Source organism: Lepisma saccharinum, chromosome 29, assembly GCF_977018435.1.
Source record: "Lepisma saccharinum chromosome 29, izLepSacc3.1, whole genome shotgun sequence".
Classification (NCBI taxonomy): Eukaryota; Metazoa; Arthropoda; class Insecta; order Zygentoma; family Lepismatidae; genus Lepisma; species Lepisma saccharinum.
In genome coordinates, this window is record NC_139257.1 from 22,782,296 (window position 1) to 22,803,936 (window position 21,641).

General features: G+C 39.3%; 1 protein-coding gene across 1 annotated transcript in view; it reads right to left on the reverse strand.

The window, feature by feature from the left end:
• Positions 1–12,947, reverse strand: part of CstF50 (cleavage stimulation factor subunit 1 Cst50) — a 78,702-nt gene extending 65,755 nt beyond the window's left edge. Inside the window, exon 1 of the mRNA XM_083114418.1 lies at positions 12,884–12,947. The gene's annotated coding sequence lies outside the window, so the exon portion shown is untranslated. The remainder of the gene's footprint in view (positions 1–12,883) is intronic.
• Positions 12,948–21,641: the final 8,694 nt, after the last annotated feature.

Genomic DNA, 21,641 nt, shown 5'->3' on the forward strand with positions numbered 1-21,641 from the left:
CCTCCCCTATAGCGTAATGGTAAAGATGACCCTCGTAATGTCAAAAGGTCCCGAGTTTGCTACCTGGTGAACGCCCAATAGTTCAATCCCACTATAAATGTAGGTCCAGTCCCGATTAGCCTATCTATACATAAAGAAGACTTACAGAAACTCAAACTCAAGATACTCAAACGACCGGCATAGGGTTGACGGCGCTTGGTGCAGTGAGAGAGCTCCCCTTTGCGAAATCAAAATTAGGAAACAAAAACTCATCTTCAGGGGTTCCCTCACTTTTTCGCCCTTAGATGGCAGCTGCTGATAAGGGATGAGCATCCCCCCCAAAAAATAAAATTCTGCCTACGGGCCTGCTGTCCTGCATCGTGACCGTCCGGTCTAAGGCGTTATGCTTTGGGCTCTCCAGCAACGGGACGCGCGCAGGTTCGAGTCTCCTGGAAGAAGCGTAACAACTTTTCTCCTGATATTTCGGCCAGTCAAACTCGCTGCCCGCGGGCCGCATGTAGGCCCCAGCATCCGTTAATGCGGCCCGCCTTGGCTCCACTTAACACTTCATGCTTGAAATTATCTATACATTTGTAGTTATCCCGTTTTCTCTTTTCTCGTGATACAAGACCAGACTCATCCAAACTTCAACACATTGACCAATTATCCCTACACAGGTATACATTTCATTATAGAGTAGGTGTTGTGTCAACTAAGCAAGCTGATGGACATGTTACTTCTGAAGTACGAAAATATCTTGCCAGCTGGGGGAGGGCAGCGTGCATACTTTCTGTCGCCTATGAGTTTGTTTCTTGATTTTCAAGGATTTACCTGGAAGAAAAGTCAGTTTCTGTAAAAGTTTCAGAGAACCATATGGCTGCCCAAACTTCGTGGGAGTAAGAAAAGGACTATAGAAGAGGAATGTAGATTTTTCAAGTGAAATGCTTACTTTTGTTGTGAAGTGAATAGTGAAAAGCGTAGAAAATTTGTACCCTGATAAAGTTTATTCATTCAAAAGTATTTCTATATCACGAAATAAATTTGCCAACCTCTGTGGCAGAGTGGTTAGCACAGCCCGTTGCGACACCAGAGGTTGCGGGTTCGAATCCTGGCCTGAGCATGGGTGTTCTTTGTATGTGTCTCATCAATTTCATCATACCATTACTCATCCTCATCGTCGCCATTAGCCAAACGTGGCAGAAAAGCAACGCTAATAAAAAAAATGAGAATACAGTTGAGGAGAGGATTGATGACTTAGTCAACGAACAATTGAAAGCAAAAATTGTTCGTGTTGCCTTTTCGCTCACAATATGTGAAATTACGAACGTCTGCGAGCTAGCTCGGTTAGCTCCCTTCATTCGTGGATGCGATTCTCATCTCGATATGACAGTAAAACTACTTGAATGATTCCTCCCCGTGACACAAGGGCTGATATTTTGAAGGAAGTGGAGGCCATTTTGAAAAGTTACAGTCTTCCGTTATATTAAAACTTTTTTAATAAAGTTATAATTTGTCCTTCTCAACTTCTCAGGAATACCAGGAATGGCAGGAATATTTGTCCACAGTAAAAATACTACGTGATGAATTTGGAAACAGGTTTCAAGACTTCAGAGGGTGCGAAGGGCAATATTCTTGTTCTGCTCTGCTCCCTTTTCTTTTGATGATGCATGTGCAAGTCCTGCGTTCGAATGGAACTTATTGAATTGCAGTGCAACTCGTATTGAAAAATAAATGTCGCGAGGTGGGTTATCCTTGATTTTTCTCATATCTCCCATAGCAGTATCCTCGAATAAGCTATTTTTCTGTAGAAATTTTATTAATTTTGGTTGCACTTGCCTTGGTGAAAAGTTGTTTTCCATAATGAAGATTAATGAAACAGCCGAGCCGAATGATCAAGAATGACTGACAAAATATTTGTTGTCTGCATTAAGAGTTTCATGTTCACAAAAAAACTTATTGCAGACTTTTGAAAAGCTTGTTAAAAAAAACTGTCAAATCTGTGCGAAATGAAACTATAATTGCACACAGTTTCTTGCAAAAAGTTTTTCACAATTGTAACCAATTTATACTCGAAATAACATGTAAAATACTATAACCATGAAAAAATATGGGGGGAGGTCTATATATAATTTACATATCGATGCTGCAATAATAATCACTAGAATCCCGGCACCGTTGGGTCGAACCACTTAGTTCTGGACTTCAAGGTGTTGGGGTTCTAGATGTGTGACCCGGATAGTTTTGACATTTAGTTTGACATGGCTGGTCTTTAGGACCTGTTGAGGAGATTGGGGAAACCTTCAACAACGACTGGGGGGTTCGTCCTGCTGACCACACGTCACCCTGTAACTGATTGGTGTGTGAGTGAGGCCGGCCCTTGTGAGTGAGTGAGTAGGCCCTTGCCTTCACGGGCTGTTGCGCCACGGGTTTACTTACGTATATTGGCGTAAAGTGTGGTCTTACAGCGGCTCGACCTCTCCTCGAAATTCTGTCAATTTATTTTGACCAATTCACTGGGGATTTTTTTAAGAGTACTTTGTAACACGTATAGTGCTCATCTCGAAGATCATACTATCGTTAGTTGGACTGAAATTTCAGTTTGAAACCAATCAATCGAATCCAGGCCTGGGCATGGGGGGGGGGGTGTTCTTTCATCAATTTCATATCATCACTCATTCCCTCCCATCTTCGCGAATAGTAAGAAGTGGCAGAAAGGCAAAGTAAAATAGACCAAACAGATCAACCTCGGCCCATTATATCTGCTGTTAACTCAACGATGAGAACTGCACAAAGGGACTTGAAGATTATAAGAAAGGAAACTGTGGCCGAGCACGCTCACCAGTTGCCCGATGGTCTGACCATGGAAGTTTCCACGTTCCAGCCGTGGCATCATAAGCCTGGACATATAGTGTTAGAGTGTAAAAGAGAGAGAGAGAGAGAGAGAGAGAGAGAGAGAGAGAGAGAGAGAGAGAGTGAGTGAGTGACTGACTGAGTGCGTGTCTTCATTCATCCTCCTCGTCGCTAATTGTCAAATGTGGCAGAAGCAGAAAATAAAATACAAATACAGACGTGTCAAACGTGTAATTTTCAACTACGAAAATGTATAATTAGAAACATATGAAGAGGATAAACACTGTATGAAATTAACAATATATTATTCACGCAAGATGGTATATTTCCTCTGCTTTACATACATATAAAATTTAATACACTAAAGCATGCAAGAAATATCCATTTCTCATTGAAGCAGAGGAACTTAGTGCTAGCTGTCAACGACAGAGCTATTGCTTGTTATTTATTCAGTTTATTTTCTCTTTAGGAAAAAAGTTCCTGTACCTTCATAAGCATGGGAGTCCAGAAGGGAGGGCAAGAGGGGCCATGTCCCCCCACGGGAGAATGAATGTCCACATAATAATTATATATATATCTTTCACAGATAATTTAATTTCCATCACAGTAATATATGTTACTCATTATAATTGTGTTTAAGGAGCGTGATAATTTCAGACTGAAATAATGTTTTGCCTCCGCCCTGGAAAAGATCCTGCGGACGTCCATGTTCATAAGATAGTTTACTGTGGTGTAAAAAGGATTTTAAACTCGCCGCGATTAGCCAAAAGTGACGGGAAAGCGACGCTAAATAACAAAAATCAACTCAAATCAGTAAAGAAGATGTATGTCGAGTTAACAGCTATTGAAAAATACTTAAAATATATTCACTCGAAAAGTAATCAACCAATCAATCAACGTATCTACATTCTCGGTGGTGTTACATTTCAATTGTTCGGATTCCAGTAAACATTCCATCTTGACGTCATCCGTAAGACTGCCATTGTGACCGTAATACTTGTAGTTATTTCGGAGCAAGATGTCCAGACATGATACGTGACTTATCCTGAGGGCTGCGAAAGCCAAAGCTAAAAATTAAACACAGTCCATAATTACCATAGCATCAGGTCTTACAAGATATATACATACAGGTGAGTCACTATTCTGTGACATCATCAGTAATAGGTCTTAATATTAACTAACACAAAAATCACGCAGCAAATTAAAGGTATTACGAATAAGATTAAAAATATTTCTAGAATTGGAAAGAGCAATAAAGATTCGTGCAACGAGAAAGTAAAATTAACAACAATAAATATTAGTTCGAGGGGAAGCACGTGTCATAATGATACAAAATGATAACATGTAGAAAGTTTCAAATACGTTTAAGCTGTTTTTAAGATGGGTAATACATAAAGTATAAGTTCAATGTTTACCTATTCGTTACCTTACATCATTGCTACTACTGTAGTTGTACATTTTGTTCCATTGGTTTGTCTTTCGCGTCTTCTGATTATCCCTAGGTCATTCCACATATCAGAGACTTTTTCCTTTGAATTCGAAATAGTCTCGCTCCCGTCCATCTCGAATTATTATCAGCACTGTTCGTAGTAGTTAAAATAATAACAGTTAATATTTTTTGTGCTTATTACTATTAGATACAAATTTTGTATCAACACGAAACCCCCCTACAAAAAAAATGGCGACTAAAATGCCTCTGCATTGTTATCACTGCCACTGGTATGCTATACATTTACACAGCGTACTTTCAATTAGTTATTCTTACTTGATTCGTAGTTACTTTCAACTGATAATCTCTACCTCCTTCTTTACTCTCAATTTATAATCTCAACCGCACAAAGAGAAATTCTACATAATTATAGCAGCCACTGTAATCAACAAAATTTATTCAATCCAAATCTCATTTGTGAACGTCCTGACTGTTTGCCGTAGCCACTTTCCAAGCAAGAGCCAGCCAGCAGTGAATATTTTGCCAGTGGAGAAATCTTGAAAGAAGCCGAAACCAGAATGAAATGAAACAGGTGGTGCCCTTTCGCAGCGGTCACGAAGGGGAGGGAGTGGTGAAGGCAGGGGGGAAACATGGTGGCAAGTCTTTCCACCATAGGGGGGAGGTCCTCTGTCCCCCGGCCTGTGCTCTTCCTCTAGTTTAGGACACAAGCGAGAAGAATTGCTAGTTCTCTGATATGTCGCTAGGTGTCTCTGTATCGCGCCGGGGCAGGAAAACTCTTTTCATGCCAACCTCCAGGCCACTCTTAATAGATTTTCATATGAGGCAAGAAGAGGATATTGGGCTCGACTTCAGATATTATGTAATCAGGTGCTAAAAGCATTAAAGAGGTTATTTTAATGACAAGAACCCTAAACCTGACCTTCCTAACCTAACAACGAAAGCATTTAGCGATATAATACCTCTTCGCACCCCATGCATATGAAGTAGCAGCAGTCTGTAACTGTTCAGATTATTTCATGATTTTTTTTCTAATTCTCCTAGCAGGAAGACTAATCATCGCAGAATTTTGGCAATCATTGTCACACGAAATTTGAACCTTCCTTAAAGTAAATGAGCAGTTTGGATTGGAAATCACATAAAAGTGATTTGTGTTGAAAAAAAAAACACTTAAAAATTACCTTATACAAGCATGCACGCTTCCCATGTCAGTCGACAAGAGACTGTAAGTATAGTAGACTAGTGGGAATTAATGTAAAGTAAATCTGAACCTTAGTAGAATGCATTTAGGGACTTTTATTTTAATGCTAAGAGAACCAAACCTGGCCTGCCTAGCTTTACCCTGGAACCCTAGCAGGGCTTACCAGTAACCCCAATGAGAAAATAAACTCCCTGTAATGCCAGAGTTATTAGTTTTGGAACATTGAACCATTGTGTAATCCTCCCCCACTATTTGTACTTTTATATGTTTATATGTTCAGTTGATTCCTAGGTTCATGTCAATAAGACCTGTTATTGTAACAATTGCGTTCTTGGGGTGATGAATAACCTTATGTTAGGGTTAAGGGTGTATTTTCTTTTTCTACCACCCTCTCCAAAATTTGATCTTCAATAATGTCTAAGAAATCTCTCATCCTCTGTGCTGGGTCTTTTAAGTGCAGCAAAACAACAGGTGTTAAAACTGTGGTATCCCAGTATGTAGTGAACATCGCCATGACATTTTGCGAAAAATGCTTATAAACTGCACACTGACTTTTCATTACACTATATTATATTGTGTTATATCTTCGTATTTCTATATATATAACAGTTGGGCTGAAAAGTTCGCAGGCTAACATAGTAAAAAATATTTTTTTGACAAAATTCGATTTTATTATTCAATATAGTTGCCTTCGAGGGCAATACAACGATTATAGCGGTCATTCAATTTTTCGATGCCATTTTTATAGTACGATTTCTCTTTAGCCTCTAAATAGGCCTCAGTTTCGGCGATTACCTCTTCATCAGTGCTAAATTTCTTTCAGCGAGCATTCTTTTAAGGTCTGCAAACAGGAAAAAGTCACTGGGGGCCAGATCTGGAGAATATGGTGGATGGGGAAGCAATTCGTAGTCTAATTCATATAATTTTGCCATCGTTTTCATTGATTTGTGACACGGTGCATTGTTGATTGTGAGCACGCGCGGCACCCATTTTGCACACAGCTTTCGCATGTTCAAATATTCATGCACAATATGTCCAACACGTTCCTTTGATATTTTTAAAGTCTCAGCTATCTCGATCAACTTCACTTTACGATCATTTAAAATTATTTTGTGAACTTTTTTGATGTTTTCGTTGGTAACAGCCTCTTTGGGGCATCCACTGCGTGCATCGCCTTCGATGCTCATTTCGCCTCATTTAAATTTAGCAAACCACTTCTCAACGGTTGATTTTCCTGGTGCAGAGTCCGAATAATGTTTATCAAGCCAAGCCTTGGCTTCAACAGTATTTTTTTTCGCCAAAAAGAAATGCTTTATTAACACACGAAATTCTTTTTTATCCATTTTTTCACAATAACAAAAGCTGCTTCACTCACAATGCTATATCTCACGAACTAATTATCCGGCAGCTGTGAAATTTATACACGTATCTTTTGAAGGTTAGTACTAAGTAAAAATCACATGGATTTAATTCAAGTAACGCCATCTATGAGTCAGCCTACGAACTTTTCAGCCCAACTGTTACAAATGGATGTATGTGTGTGTTTGTTCCGGAATAACTCTCGAACGCCTGGAGCAATTTCAACCAAACTTGGTACACATATGACTTGCAATCTGGAAAGAAATACTGTGTGGGTAAGACACCCTTGGCACCCCTAGGGGTGGGGGTGACATGTAAAAATAATCGAAAACCACTGATATTAGTGTGGAATCCATAGTTTTCGGGGTTGCTAAGATGAATAGAGACACTCCCAATGCCGTTCAACTTCAAGACACCCTTGGCACCCCTAGGGGTGGGGGTGGGAAGGGGATAACATGTAAAATCCATAGTTTTTGGGGTCGCTAAGATGAATATTGACACTTACAATGCCATTCAAACCCTTGACACCTCTAGGGATGGGGGTGGGAAGGGAGTGACATATAAAAAATCGAAAACAACCGATATTAGTGTGGAATCCATACTTTTCGGGGTCGCTAAGACGAATAGTGAAACTCCCAATGCCGTTCAACTTCAAGACACCCCTAGGGGTGGGGATGGGAAGAGGGTGACATGTAAAAATAATCGAAAACGACAGATATTAGTGTGGAATCCATAGTTTTCGGGGTTGCTAAGATGAATAGTGACACTTCCTATGCTGTTCAAACCCCTGACACCTCTAGGGGTGGGGGTGGGAAGGGAGTGACATGTAAAAATAATCGAAAATGGCTGATGTTAGTGTTCAATCCATAGTTTTCGGGGTCGCTAAGATGAATAGTGACACTATTAATGCCGTTCAACTCCAAGTTCATCGCCTATCGGCATGGGGGATGAGAGGGGGTGAAAAATAAAATATAAAAAATGACCTACATTAGTGTCGAATCCATAGTTTTCGTAGTCGCTAACCTAATTGGTGACATTCACGATGACATTTGAGAGAGAGAGAGACTTGCTTTCTCTATCTCAGAGAGAGAGAGACTTGCTTTCTCTATCATGATCAACAAGTCACAGGGGCAGTCTATTAAGTAATGCGGAGTGGATTTAAGATCGCCATGTTTCTTCCACGGACAACTTCAATAGAAGATTGGGATAAATAAATACCCGGGCAATCAGCTAGTTATATAATATAATATTACGTTATATTTTCTTGTATCATATTATTGCATTAGTCATCTAGTAATAAAGGCATGAGCAGTTAAAAGTGGATACACGGAAACAATAAACCACGCTAAAGGGAATTGAGCAATTAAAGCTAAAACACATAACACTTCATCATATTAAGATGCATTTGCTTGTATTGCATTCACGTATTAGTACTTTTTTATAAGTCATAAAAATGCGTAGTAAGTGTAGAAGCTGTTTTGTGTATATTTGAAGCAATCCTGCTAAAAAAATAAAGTAGATATTAGTGTATATTTAAATGGGAGTGTTAAAGAGTGCTAACTTCATGTTAAGAGTTCCAGGATTAACTAGGAAAGCACATATTGAACAAAATCTGGTAAGAATTGACAATATAGAGAAAGTCTGTAATTCACTTACTAGTTCTTATACTCACTTCTTATGCACTCCTGGTGAAGTATCTGGAGTTACAATGTGGGGGTCGCATGTTAAAATTGTACATTTACGTGTAGAAGTTGTAAAATAACGTTGTTATTTACCGTGATAATTCTTCATATGGCGTGTTCCGTAGTGATGAAACAATGTTCGGTGGTTACGTGCTACAAAACTAGGAATTGCTTATTGAAAATGATCATTGGCCCACAAATCATTCACGGATAACCATTTCAGGTATGACTTGAGATGACCGGACCCCTCTCTGATTTTCATCATATTTGACATACTCACTAATTGAGGCCTCCTAATCACGAATCTGAAGTTAAAATGGTAACACTTTACTATACCTGAGACAGATTTCTTCAAATTTACAGGAGAAAGTACTTACGCAAATCATTTTCTTTAGCATTGTTGATGTTCGGGAATGTAGTTGTGATTCATTTTAATGCGAATGCATGTGGTTTTCTACGTAAATCTATTTCCCACGTGCTATTGCTGCTGCCGCCATTTGCTTTCTGCATGAGAGCACAATGTTCCATGTGTTTGATGACGTAAACACCTTAGTCAGTGTTTCAATCCATGCCGTCTTTTCGCTATAATATGATGTGCCGTTGTCCGTATATGCTAAATTGAATGAAGGGAGTGCTAATGGAACCTAACCCAACAGGCCTAACCTAACCTAGTAGGCATACCTCGTCCCCGTGATGGTTCGTGGGGCTATCGTGAATTTTTGGGCTAACGTCAATGGTTTTTGGGGCTAACGTCAATGGTTTAATAATTACTCTTTATGTCGAAAATTGAACTTTTTTCGTGAAAAAATATCGTGAAGTGTTTTTAATTTTTTTTTTAAATTTAGGTACTTTTCGGTGAACAAGGATACAACACTGCATGCACACTCCAAATCGACAAAACACTGGCACCACGCGCGATGAACAGGTAAGCTATCGCAATATTGTGTGGAAATAAGGAAGAACAGTAAGTACTCGTAAATGTAAGAAATATGCATTATTTTCGTTAGAAATTCATTATTTCACCTAAATAAATGTTCCCGAATGCAGAATAGTACGTTAGCAATCTAAAAAAGTGTGAAATAAATCATTGACAGGTGTCTCAGGTATAGTAAATTAGTACCGTTAAAATTTGTCGGTCACATCTAGAAATTGTGAACCATTGATGCTAGCCCCACGAACCATTGGCAAGTGGTTAGGTTAGGCAAACATAGTTAAAATTTGGTGTCGTGGTAGTATCAGGAATATATTTATTTGGTTGTGAAACAAAAAAATTTGCGAAAATCGACAGTTTCCATTCCGAAAACCAACGCCTTATTTTCGCTTATTTTGCAATTTCTAAACGTTTCAGACAAATTTTAAATTCAGATTCGTGATTAGGAGGCCTCAATTAGCGAGTATGCCAAATATGAAGAAAATCGGAGAGGGGTCCGGTCATCTCAAGTCGTTCCTTCGTTCGTAAAACTACGCATATACTCCACCGCTGATTTCAGGAAAAATGGCATGTTCCGTGAAACATTGTTCGTCGGTTACGTGCTACAAAACTAGGAATTCCTTATTGAAAGTGATCATTGGCCCACGAACCATTCACGGAAGGTTAGGTTAGGCAAGCATAGTTATAACATTTTGTTCGTAAAACTTATAAAATTTCCTTCGTAAAACTATGCATATACACCTATATATAAAAAAATTTCAATCTGTTTTTTTTCAAATGTCCAGACGTGACCCCCAGTTTTTTACAACCGATTCGGGTAAATTTCTCGTATCGGACAAACGGCTGATATTTGCTAGTTCATTTAATTTGAATATTCGTACTTACGTATTCTGCCTTGAGAAACATTGCTGAAAGTGGCGACATAATTGCGACATATCGAGTAAGTTTTCTTCGTTTCTTTTTGTCTTCGGTAACACGCAAAATGGCGGTCACAGTTTCACTACCGTACTCGGCATGCAGTGTTTCCACCCCACTGCACCCAAAAATACCTACGTAGCCCCACAAACCATTCATACATAGCCCCACGAACCATTTCCGGTAAGGTTAGGTTAGGTAGGGTCACGTTTAGGTTACAATAGTTAAAAATTGGTTTAAAAAAATATGCATAGCACCACGAACCATTGACACACAGCCCCATAAACCATTTGCAGAAACGTACCTTCTTCAGTTACAAAAACACGTGTTTGGAAACACTGACCGGGATTACGTCATCAGACACAGGCTACATCCACCTGGAAGTAAATGGATGCAAGAGCTTTCGTGCATCGGTCACACATTTATATCGAAAAATAGATGATTTACCGGCAAAATTCAATGAACGATGCGAGAAAACACTTCCCCGAACTTCCACAAGTCTAAAGAAACTGCATTCGGTAAGTAATTTCTCCTGTAAATTTGAAGAAATCCGTTTGTTCGATACGAGAAATTTACCACAAAAGGAACTTGGGCCATCGAAGCATGTAAAAAATGCCTGTGCACCATGATAAATTCTGAATTAAACAATTGGAACTTGGGCCCATGTTTTGGTAAAATTTTCGTATCCCCAAAACGTATTTCTTCAATTTTAAAGGAGAAAGTACTTACCGAAATGGGTTTATTTATACTATAGGAAGGTCTTGGAAGTTTGCTTTCACCTCGTTGAAATTTTTTTTGCCGATAAATCATGTATTTTTCGACATTAATGTCACTCCGATGCACGAAAGCTGTTCCCTTGATGTCCGTCTACTACGTGAACCAAATATTTGCGAGTGTTTCATGACGTAACAACCGGTCAGTGTTTCCAAATGCACGGTTTTGTAACTGTGTAACAGTTCTAGAACGTAAATAAACGTGAGTTACTGTTCATCATTTCTGATTACGAACTTGCGACAACATGACGTGCACAGGATCAGTGGCGTGCTCAATGTGAGGTTGATGGGAGTTATAACCACCCCCCCTTTCACCCAGTATCTCTAAGACTATTTATGAATGGTTCGTGGGGCTATTTATGAATGGTTCGTGGGGCTATCCGTGAATGGTTCATGGGGCTATTTATGAATGGTTCGTTCGTGGGGCTATCCGTCAATGGTTCGTGGGGCTATTTATGAATGGTTCGTGGGGCTATTTATGAATGGTTCGTGGGGCTATTTATGAATGGTTCGTGGGGCTATCCGTGAATGGTTCGTGGGGCTATTTATGAATGGTTCGTTCGTGGGGCTATCCGTCAATGGTTCGTGGGGCTATTTATGAATGGTTCGTGGGGCTATTTATGAATGGTTCGTGGGGCTATTTATGAATGGTTCGTGGGGCTATTTATGAATGGTTTGTGGGGCTATATATGAATGGCTCGTGGGGCTACCCGTGAATGGTTCGTAAAAAATTTCTAATTTTGAAAAATAAATTTAACTATCTTTCCTAACCTAACAGAACCTAACCTTGCCGTGCATGGTTCGTGGGGCTATTTATGAATGGTTCGTGGGGCTATCCGTGAATGGTTCGTGGGGCTATCCGTGAATGGTTCGTGGGGCTATCTGTGAATGGTTCGTGGGGCTATCCGTGAATGGTTCGTGGGGCTATCCGTGAATGGTTTGTGGGGCTATTTATGAATGGTTCGTGGGGTTTTCGAACCCGAAAAAAAAATTAATTTTGAAAAACAAATTTAACTATGTTTCCTAACCTAACAGAACCTAACCTAACCTTGCCGGGCATGGTTCGTGGGGCTAATATTTATGAATGGTTCGTGGGTCTATCCGTGCATGGTTCGTGGAGTTTTCGAACCTGGAATAAAATACAAAATCAGTAACACGAAAGTAGGTATTTTTCTATGAAGGAGGTTGCAACACTGCATAACCACTGATCATGGACTACGCTAGTCAAGATTTCTCCGCCATATCGCGTGAAACGCAAGCGAAAGCGAACAAAATAAAAATACTGGATATTTCGAAAATTGAGATTATTTGCGTGCAAAAAACGAAACGCGAAATAGAAGAATCCTTACGAATGCAGAATATGTAGGTATCAATGTGAAAAATACGAAAATAAGGGAATTAGAGACGTTTGGTGGTTACCGAAATTTTAATCATGTTTTTAAAATTATTATTTCTATTTACGACTAAGGCAATTATGATTTTTTGTTACCAATGAATATTCCATTACTTCGGCAAAGTATGGTGTAGGCAGAAATTACGTTATGTCATAGACATCGCATGAAAAATAACATTTTTGAAAAGCAATATGTTGTTGTCACTACCTACACAGCCTACAAAAAATATTTTTTTATTATTTACTCAATAGTTCAACTTATGCAATGCATGTGAATTACAATAATTAGCAGCTAGATATAAAAACACAATAATATCACAAAAGTTGAAATAATTTTAACTAAAACTCCATACCAAACACAATTCCCTTCGAACACGTACCAGAAGCCGGCTGGACAATTTTACAAATCTCATAATCAAATCAAGTTACTTTGAGGAAGAGCATTTGGAGATACTACGCGCTCTCCCATTGGCTCCGAGCTCTGACCACGTTCTGACGTCACCAAGGGGTGTGCGAGATGCGTGCGAGACATGCGAAGCAATGGAAACATGTGAAATACCTTCAATTTTAATTATTCATATGTTGGTTCTTCAAGCCATTTGCAGTAGGGCAATAGACAAAAAGCAAAGAACAAGACAGGCAATAATATGAAGTTTACAGCACGTAATAATAATAAATTGTTTTCCATAAATTAAAAGTTAATACGACTTAAATAATAACACCATTAAGCCTTGTTTCCATGATTATGAAAAACTAAATATGCTGACCAAAGCAGTAATTTATTTTATTAAAAACATAAATTAAACGTAACGTTTCAACCTTCTAGCAAGGTTGAAACGTTACGTTTAGTTTATGACTTAAATAAGTACAACTTTATGTTTTAAATATTTCGCTATCACGCTTACGCTTATTATTCTTCAAATTTTCACAGATGTTTGCTATTGACAATGGCGTTCTCATAATTTATCTATCTAGTATATGTAGGAAAATTATGTCTCTCTTCTGCGCGTTTAGGGCAATCGCAACAATAAAAATAAATGATGAAGTGATAAATTTGATGGGAGGGTTGGGAAGGAGAGGTGACTGCCCCCAAGCTATGGGAAAATTTCAGAAATAATATTCCTAAGCTGCTTTGTTTTTAGAAAACGGTAACTGAAAAATATTTTATTTTTGAAAAATTAAAATATTATGTTATTTACAATATCATTTTAGAAATTTTAAGAGGATAAAATCTAAAGTAGGAAAACGTAATCTCCAAAAGATTACTCTCCCCCTTTTTTTTGTGGATGAATCACAAAAAACTCGTGCCAGCTCGATGGCCAAGCGCGTTAAGTGTTAAACTATCGATCCCGTCACTGAAGTTCCCGGGTTCGAGTCACGGCGTGGGCATAGGTGTTCTTTGTATTTGCCCTTTCATAAATTCAATTTGATCAACTCCCATCGTCTCGATTAACCAAGAATGCTAGAAAACTTGCATGAAATATGCCCGTGTACACCACGCATACCTCCCGCAAACACACACAGGCCTTTAAAATTGTTTCATTTTACGATTTTTTTTGGTGTTCTATTGTGTTCGTCTCATCTATAATAAAATAATCATTGAACTTCATTGCTGCGTGTAGAATGTAGAGAAATAGTGTTAAAGAACCAAGGCCATGGATTCTTCTTTTGCTAAATTCAGCATGAATGATAAAATCTAAACCTCACAATCAAAATTCAAACATTAAGAGAGGTCCTACTAAGAATCCAGTAGCAAAGATGGGTACAACAAACAGCCGGAGCAGAGGCGGAGATTAGGGGAGTGAGGTGGGGCCGATGCCCCCCCATTTTTGCCCCCGCACTATGCTAAATCTTATCTACAAAGAGAAATAAACTGCCTTTGACCTCCAGTTTTGGCACCTTGCCCCCCCCCCCCTGGTTTTGGAACCCAATCCTCCTGCATGTGACTAGACTAGATTTTAATTCAATATACTATCATAAAGTACTAAATATGTTACATAAATATCACTGTATTACTTGCCAAAAATTAAAAACTCGATCTACATTTTCACCTCTTATGTGGGAGATATTTATAAAAATATCAAAAATCTTAGTTATAAATTTAGAACACTAAACTAACAGTATGTCTTTCATGAACGGTTCAGCGACCTGTTCATTGCGATTCCTCCCGACATTCAAAGTAAGTCTTAACCTTTTGAAAGGAAGGGAGCACCGTCACGAACTTCACTCCAGATTGCCCGTGAGCAGTGGCGACGATTAGGGAATCGTGGGGCAGTTACCCCTACTTCTGTAACTTTTCGGCCGAGTACTATGACCTCCTAATGCTAAGTCTTGGCTACCAAAAAGTTGTCCTTGCCTCTAGTTTTGACACCCGATCGCCGCTACTGTCCATGAGATATTGAATGAGGAAAGTGAAATCCACTTCGACTTGTGACTGCTAAGAACCTTGAAGAAGGAATAAATAAACTAATGATTGAATACATTATTAAGATCATGTACCCTTCTGTACATACTATAACTGACTATAGTATTAACCAGCTCCCTTATAAAGTAATTACTCTCTAAGGTCTTGCGTTGCCATAGTGTGGAACACTTCATCAGGTGTCAGAACTTACTACCAGTGCACTGACAGCAATGCCTATCCCTGTCAGTGGATCGATATTCTTCCAAATGTTTTCATGTCCTTCATCGTGGAAAACGATCTCTTTATAGAAGTTTCACTCATGGACGCCCACAGGGAGGGTTAGGATGTCACTTGACCCCCTTGGAATAAGGAAAAATTGCCTACTTCTCGTCCCACCCTCCCTTTTATACGCAACTCTTTTGCATGTTTCTTTCCCTATATCTTATTTCTAGTTTTCGATATTCTATAATGGCGTGCGGTGCTAAATCAGGCAGGGGAACAGGTGACCTGCACTTGCCCCCCCCTCCAATGCCTGTCGTAATATAATGCAGTAGACCAAGTAAAATTCAACCCTTACTGAAATGAACTAAATAAATATACGATACATGTGTTACAAATTGTCAGAAGTGACATACATGAAGCACGTTAAAATTATGACAATAACATTGTTAAAGCAAATATGATATAATGTAAAGAAAACATTAAAAACAAAATTGTTGATGCACAACAAATAAAAAAATAATGAAAGCAATTTATGAGTGATCAGAGGAAATAAATATTTGGTCAAATCCTGTTTCATCTCTCTATTTGTAGATTACGTTGAGTGGCGTGCCCAGGATTTTCAAAAGGGAGGGGTTATGTATACTTTTTCTTGGTAGTTAGCCCTCATTTTGTCATATTTTCCTAACTTTGACGTTCTTTTTTTAGTAATACTGGGCCAAAGGGGGGTTATAACCCCCATCAACCCTCCCTTGGGCACGCCACTGATTACGTTGACATTTTTTTTGTAGAGTTGAGTATTCTTGTAATTCAAACGTCCTCAATGAAATAATTACCTTCAAATGGCCGAGTTTTTTCATGACGTCCGCTAGATTTGTAGAAATTGTGACAAAACCCGAACTGTTCCAAACTCCCTTCTTGGGAACAAACAAGGACAGCAATAATTTGCCGCTGGAAGAGTATCCAGTTAATCATTTTACAGAGTTGTAGTAACTTGTTTGAAAATGCCTTGTGTATGATTTCGTTTTAGTCTTTAATCCAGTTAGGATAGGTATTGGTTTGCTGTCTTTTCTGTAAAGTACAATGAACTAAAAGGTTTCGTCTTCGTCATCAGCCGGTCGATCATACAACATTCGCAACCCTACGCTCGCAACATTCGCTTTCTTGTCCTGCCGCTGCGTGCGTCTTGGGCCTTGGCTTGGGGCTGGTGGGACAGATGGATGCGAGCTGTTCCCTCGGAAGCTATTTCGCAGCGTTTAGCCAAAGCATTTAGCAGACGCTTAGACTATACAACATTTTTCCAGTTCGTTATGAATGTCAGACGCAATTTCGCAATGAAATTAGGAAAATATGGACTTACTACACTCAAAACTATCACTACGACTTTAGCACATAACAAGAATTCGAAGGAAAAGGAATTCGCTATGTCTCTCGCAGGGAACAGCTAGAGAGTTCAGCTTCCGTGGTGAGGATCGTTTACCTTCGCGCGTGGTCGGAAATACTCGGCATCAGGCCGTAGAGGGATGAACGACGAGGGTAGGTGAAGTAAACAAACGCCAAACGCCCAATCACGGTGAATGTTTTTCTTCGGCGTTACTTTTGGAAATGTTGATTTCGGGAGAAAGAAGTGTTCTTATTATGTTATTATAGATAATTTAAATAGCTTCAATCGGCGATAAGTAGGAGGGAACAGCCTGTTCCCTCTGTTCCATGGAGGGACCGCCACTGATAATCAGTACATAGTACATCCAACGGCGAAAGAAACAGTAGGCAAATTGTCCACCACCATTTTAATTCGGTCTGAATTACACAATGTGATGACAATGAATTGAAATAATGACATTAATAAGCAGAGAACAATGCCTGCCTGCTTCGAATCAACACAGTTTCATTCCTTAAAACAACACAGGATGTAGAATAAAAAAGTAATGAAAATAGCGGTGGACAATTTGCCTACCATTACTTTTGCCGTTGACTGTACATCTTCATTTGTGTTTACTTCCTCTCTTCTTGATCCCTGACCTCCTTGGCGGAGGTTATCACAGCGTGCTAGGACGCCAGAGGTTCCGGTTTCGAATCCCATTCTGAGTATGGTGTTCTTTGTGAATGTCCCTACTCACGGTTTTTTCATCATCCTCATCGTCGCGATTAGAGGCAGAAAATCGGCGTTAAATAACAAAAATAAAATCAAAATTCCTCTTTGTTCTCTTTTTCTACGTTTCTCCTATTTTCTGATGGCTTTTTTTCTTCCTCTCTTTCGATCTCCTGCCATTCCTCTTCCTTCTCTTTCTCTGTGTCTTTATTCTGTATTTCTCATTCCTCCATTCCTCTCTCTCTCTCTCGCTCCTCAGTTTCTTTCTTTGTATCCCTCTCGCTTCTAGATTTCTTTCTTTATCTCTCTTTCTCTCTTGCTTCTCTATTTCTATCTTTCTATCCCTTTCTCTCCCTTCCCCGTTTATTTATTCCCCCTTCTCTCTCTCTCTCTCTCTCGCTTCTTTACTTCCTTTTTCTTTTCTCTTGCTTTACGACTTCCTTCTCTCTCTGCCTTGTGTTTGCCTGGGTTCTGTATTTCCCTTCTTCTCTCCCTTCCTCTCTCTCTTTGTGTGTGTGTGTGTGTTGTGTGTGTGTGTGTGTGTGTATGTCTTCTTTGGCTCTGTCCGGAAGGTACAAAGTACAGACTTAACGGAAGTCACGTCACCTAGTACAGTTCGAAAGGGCCGTCAATGGACATTTCCACTTTGACATGAAAAACGTTTTAAATCCATTCATTTTACAGATAATGACACAAACATGAGATGTGCAAAATATCTCGGCGATATTTGTTTTGGTTCTCGAGAAACACGCTTTCAAACACTTCTGAAATTCACCTCCTACGTCACGGATTTGAAAACGTCCTCTCCACAGACACGAGGTCCTCTGACGTCATCACTTAGAAATGCGTGCAGGCGGGGCTTCTGCTATAGCCTGACAAGTTAAGTCCCGATATGCGCAGATCGCTGCGGAGCACTTCGTATTACGTCATCCTCCCCACCACTCTTCTACTCACTGGTCTGGCGTTGAGAGTACCAGTGGTGCCAACTCAGCAAAATTAAGCTAAAACAAATATGACAAACAATTTTCACTGTTTAGCGTGACGGTGCATGCAGGCTCCTATTATATCAGTGGTTCATTTTATTTAATCCGGCCTTTGAAAATGCGTGCGGTGCGCCGATCGTAAACTGTAGTATTACGCACGTGCGTTAAGGTTTAAAGGTTTATAACGAAGAGAAACTACAGGGCGAATGACTTCATTTTCTGAATGCGACATCGAGCAGTGTCCAGGTTTTTTTTTATTATTTTTTTTTAAACCGAGTGGGGTGGTGGTTCGTTTGTTTATCGTACAACAATCACCACGAGAAGGCAATCTGATAACACGCTTGCCTGTGTTCTTTTCTAAAGCATTGAAATGTTCATGCTCTTTACTCTTGGCTGCAAGATTCTTACTTTGAAAGATATGGACTTATGGACGAGCGTGTAGATGAACTGATAATTAGACTTGGTGAAGCCGATTCAGACACGGACACAGATTCATCGTTAGACACAGACTCGGATGAGTGGGAGGGTGAAACTGAAGAATGAGAACTGGAAAACATTTAGAAGGTGAGCTCAGTTCTATCGTTTATATATTTTTCATTTTTCAGTCGTTTTATTTCATACATTTCTTATGCTGGTAAGAAATATCCCTAATATAACTTAATTCATTTAAGGTTTAAAGGGAAAATATCAAAATGTATTTAGAATTTAGCGCAATCAATAGGTAGCGTAGGTGACGGGTTACTAATTCATGCCTTTCACATTCAAATTTCGTTGAAAATTCTCAGAGGATTCAGCTCCCTCCAGTTTGTAACACTGCGAATGAACGTCGCCGCAGACAATGGAGTGGGGAAATGTGATGTGAGGTGCGCAAACAATGGATTGCAGCGTCTTGTTTTTAAACTTGTCAAGTTATAGTCCCGTCAACTTAGCATGAGCCGCAGAAGCGACAGCAAAGTCACTTGTTACTGTTTAAAACAAGTATCTTGTAACTTCCAGTGCAAAAATCTGTGCTAAGTATTAATATGTACTGTGCAACTGATGTAATCTTCTCAGTGTATTTTCTCTTAATAACCCCAAAATATTTGATCATAACTTGCGCAACAGAAATGAAACACAAACTGAAATTGCTTTATGGAAAATAAAGTAAAATAGGCTTTATAAATAAAGTGAAGAATGTGAAAATTCTTATTTTGCACTACATAGGTTACTGTAAATTTCGATAAATATAAGTTTAATATATATATATATATATATATATATATATATATATATATATATATATATATATATATATATATATTTTGAAAGTTTGGTCCGCAAACAATTTTACAAGCAATATTTTTCGCATGACCTGAGGTAAATTTCGATAAATATAAGTTTAAAATATATATATTTTTGAAAAAGTTTGGTCCGCAACCAATTTTACAAGCAATATTTTTCACATGACCTGAGAACACGCACGCAGCAGAGCCCTTTCATTTATCTTGCACGTGAGCAGCAGGGATATTTCATGGAAGAATGATCATTACAAAGCATAGCTTTCCTTTCTACTATCGCTCATTCTTCCATTATTTAAATATATACAGATTTGTAAAACTGCTGCACATGTTCGCTCACCGTGGGCTCCCCGCAGTAAACTGGACGCTCGAAGCAGACGACAAACGAGCTCTCTCTAAGTCGTGACGTATTAACATGGCGGGGCGTGTTTTCAGCGCAACGCTAGCCTCGCAACTTTGGAAGTCTCGTTTCTGCCTTAAATTGGATGCAGAGAAACGCGAGAACTTGTAGGGGTCATTTTTCCAGGGTGTAGTTTTTAAAATTGTTGTAATAAAAATTGAGTGGAAATGTCCATTATCTGAGCGCTCAGTGAGCAACGTGATCGCTCAGCTACTTGACGGCCAAATAGGCGTTCCTCCGCGAGCGCTGCTCATTTGATCGCAGAGCGAACTTAAACCTTGCTCGCCACAGGTTTGAACCACAGAATATAGTGTTTTTTGTGTTTCGATCTCATGAGGCAAAGGGAAGAAGAGGAAAACTGTATGAAGATGGCGGGGTGGCGAGCCGCGAGTGGCGGGCGGCCAATGAGGGAATATTTATGGTGAACTGAAGGGCTTGCGATATAGCGTAATTACAGAGGTAGTTCAAGTAACAGAAGGTGATGTAATATTCCAGTTTTTGTAATTGTATTAAAATGTAAGTGTTGTTTATTCCAAACAATAAATACTAAATATACACCGTATTTTTGGAAAGTTGTGCAAAGGTGTGAAAATAAAAATTTCGACAGTTTTGTTCACATCAACTATTCTATTTCCATAATTAACAGCTTTTCAAACTCCGAAATTTTGTCCCTCGACGCAGCCATATTGATCAGAGATTATTCAAAGGCACTGATATTTTGATCAATGTGCAAACAGCGTCAAGTAAATGATCTGTCTGCTCAGCGAGCGAAAATCTTGCTCAGCGAGCGTCGCTCAGATACTTGACGGGCCCCTGAAGTTCGCAAGTGCACAGCTCGCAGTACAGATGGTTGCTGACTAGGTCACGTAATTTCCGCACTCGTTGTTCGTTTGTTTAAAATCACGGAGCTAGAAAGCCAGCAACACAGGTTAAATATACGTTATGGGCCAGTAAGTTGTTGGTTAATGTTCTTCTAACGTGTGGAAATGTATGTGTACGAACATTTTAAAATGCTATGGTGAAAAATAAGTGTTTAAAACGCGGGGAAAACAACGAGTACTCAGTTTTATCTACTGCTCGTATTTGGCGCTGCAGTCGAAGTGCAATTCGAAAGAGTTTTACTTCCAGTCCACGACTTGAAGACTTCACTCCATGACCACACTCGGAGGATGCTCGCTTCAAGTACAGTCTTGCACCTTTCAGACACGGCCTTTATTTCTTTATCTGTCTCCCACTTATGTTTATCTTCTCTTCTGTTTTTTTTCCACCTGGCTCTTTAATTCTCTTCCTTCCTCTCATTCTCTACAGCTTCTTTCATCTCCTCGCTCCTTTCTTATGACGACATGTAAATATGATGTCAATACATCAAATTTAAGGATACCTTTTCGATTTGTAGCCCCTCCCCCGTCTCTCTCATGGGGCTTTAGCAGTTATGGGACGGGACGGCGACAGGAGTGGGCACGGGTGGGCAAGCGCCCACCCAAGAATTCCTGTGCCCACCCGATTGCCCACCCAATTAAATTCAATAAGTACATATATTCGGGGATATATGAATGATTAAATATTTAAGTGTAACCTGGTGTTCATAACATGTATATTTTACTTGTGAATATTATCTATGCTGGAAATGTTCACATATTATCAACCCATAAAAAGCCACTTTTGTCATTGTTGAAACAAAAACTGTGATCAAATTAATACTTCCATGTTGAAAAGCAGCTAGTAGACTTAGGAGG